The sequence below is a fragment of the Nannospalax galili genome, unplaced genomic scaffold (assembly GCF_000622305.1).
Source record: "Nannospalax galili isolate Female #2095 unplaced genomic scaffold, S.galili_v1.0 scaffold190, whole genome shotgun sequence".
In the NCBI taxonomy this organism is placed as follows: domain Eukaryota; kingdom Metazoa; phylum Chordata; class Mammalia; order Rodentia; family Spalacidae; genus Nannospalax; species Nannospalax galili.
In genome coordinates, this window is record NW_008328003.1 from 171,564 (window position 1) to 174,328 (window position 2,765).

The window sequence follows — 2,765 nt, forward strand, 5'->3', positions numbered from 1 at the left end:
AATATTGTGAAAATGACCATCCTACCAAAAGCCATTTATAGATTCAATGCAATGCCAATAAAAATCCCAATGACATTTTTTTCTTAGTATTGGAAAAAAAAACCCTAAGATTCATGTGAAAGCACAAAAGACCTTAGATAGTCAAAGCACCCTTGAGTATTAAGAGCAACACTGGGGGGATTATTATAGCAGATATTAAACTGTATTGCAGAGCTATAGCCATAAAAACAACATGGTACTGGCACAAATTAGATCCATAGATCAATGGAACAAAATTGAAGACTCAAATATGAATATATTCAATTTCAGCCACCTGATATTTGACAAAGGGGTCAAGAACATTCACTGGAGGAAAGACAGAATGTTCAGCAAATGATGCTGGCAAAACTGGATCTCCACCTGTAGAAGAATGAAAGTAAACCACTATCTTTCACCTTGCACCAAAGTCAACTCCAAATGGGTCAAAGAACTCAAAGTTAAGACTGAAACTCTGCAACTGTTAGAAGGAAACATTGGTAATAACCTACAAAATATAGGTTTGGAAAAGATTTTCTAAAGCAGACATCAACTGCCTAAGAAACAAGGTCAAGAATCAACAAATGGGACCTCATTAAACTAAAAAGCTTCTGTACATCAAAAGCAGCAACCAAGGAAGTGAAGAGAAAACCCACAGAATGGGAGAAAATCCTCACCAGCGACACATCCAACAGAGGTTTAACATCCAGACTATATAACAAACTCATAAAGCAAAAAATTGAGAAAGGAAGAAACCCAATTTAAAAATGTGCTAAGTAAATGAACAGAGAGTTCTCAAAAGAAATAAAGATGGCTAAGAAGCATCTTAAAAGGTGTTCAACACCACTAGTAATTAGGGAAATGCAAATTAAAACCACTTTAAGATTTCATCTTACCCCAGTCATACTGGCTAAGATCAAGAGAACAAATGATACCAAATGTTGGAGAGGATGTGGGGAAAGGGGAACGCTCATCATCCACTACTGGTGGGACTGCAAACTTGTTCAATCCCTATGGAAAGCAGTATGGAGAACTCTTAAAAAAATACAAACGAACCTACCATTTGGCCCAGTTATACCACTCTTTGGCATATACCAAAAGAACTCATCCTATTGCAGAGACACCTGTACATCCATGTTTATTGCTGCTCTTTTCACAGTAGTTAAGGGATGGAAGCAACCTAAGTGTCCCTCCACAGACCAGTAGATCATGAAAATGTGGTTCATTTATACAATGGAGTTTTCCTCTTCAGTAAAGAAAGTTGAAATCATGAAATTTGCAGGTAAATGAATAGAACTAGAAACTGTTATACTAAGTGAAATAACGCAGACTCAGAAAAAAAAAATGATGTGTGTTCTCCCTCATATGTGGATCCTAGCACCAAATCCTTATAGGTGAGTATGTATCCAGACACAACTACAGGAATGAGGATAATGAAAAGGAACCAGGGAGGTAATGGAAAAGAAAGAATCTGAAAGAGAAGAACAGTAGGAAACAGGTGTTAACAAGGGAGATATGGATAAAAATGGGGTTATTTTAAGGGGAGGGGGGAGGGAATGATATACAAGGAACCTAGGGGATAAAGGAAAGAAGGAGTTCAAGAGAGGTGGGACCATAGGAAAGGGTATTATTAAGGGAGAAATGGGAAAAAAGGGGGGCACTTTAAATGGGGAAACCATGGTGGAATGGTTATACAATGCGAGAGATAAATAATGCCTAGCTAGTTTTAGAAAACCAGAGGGAATCATATTAGGACACCAACTTACTGACAAATTATACATACAAACTAATCAAAGAATGTAATATATGTCTAGGCAAGGTTTATCTAAGAGCATTTGGTCTTTGCCCAAGCTCTATGTACATGGTACATGGTAATTAAAAATACCAGACTGGTGAAACTAAGCTTCTTGGATGTTTAACAGCCATACTTTGAGGCCTATACTAATTTGATCAGGGGGACATAACAGACAGTTTTTGCTCCTTGCCCTCCTAGGGCAACTAAGTCCCAGGGACTATGAGCATCTCTCAAAATGTCCTGTAACTGTGGTGAGTCACCTATCCTCTTGATCAAGCAGGCCGAGGAGACCCCACCAGATGGACCTGAACCAGTGTCCAGTCTACAAAGAGGAGGGTCAACACAGAGGAAACATTTCTTCCATTCTTCCAGGCAAAGCCAGCCATGGTTGAGCAGAACCTTTGACTTATCTTCACATAGATAGAACTGGTAAAAGAGAGGAGCCAGGGGCTCCTCACAAGCCCATGTTACCCCTGAGGAACAGATCCTCAAATGATGCTAAGAGTAAAAATAAATTGGTTCATCTGGGCCAATTGTAGGGTCTTAAACACCCAAAAGGAAAGTATAACCAAAGATTAATGGGGTCAGTATAATTTTTAAGAGTCCATATGTATAGCTAAAGGCTGCATAACAAGAAATAATGCCAGCCAGGAGATACCTTCTTTTGAGTTATTGGCCAGAGTGGCCCCAGAGACTCCTAGACAGTAACCCAACATAGAACTAGGAAAATGAACAGCAGACCCCAGTCTTATCTAAAGGAATATTGACAACTGATTGCTGCTAGATGAGGAAGAGCTGATCTTCCTAAAACAAGGAACTGTAGATAGACTGACTAGATTCAGCAGAAGGACAAGCACTAGGGAATGGTTGGGGGTGCAGACAACACAGTGGACAGTAACAGGGATGACAGAGTATATGGGCTCTAGTGTGTGGGCGGGGGGAGGCTATGGGAGGA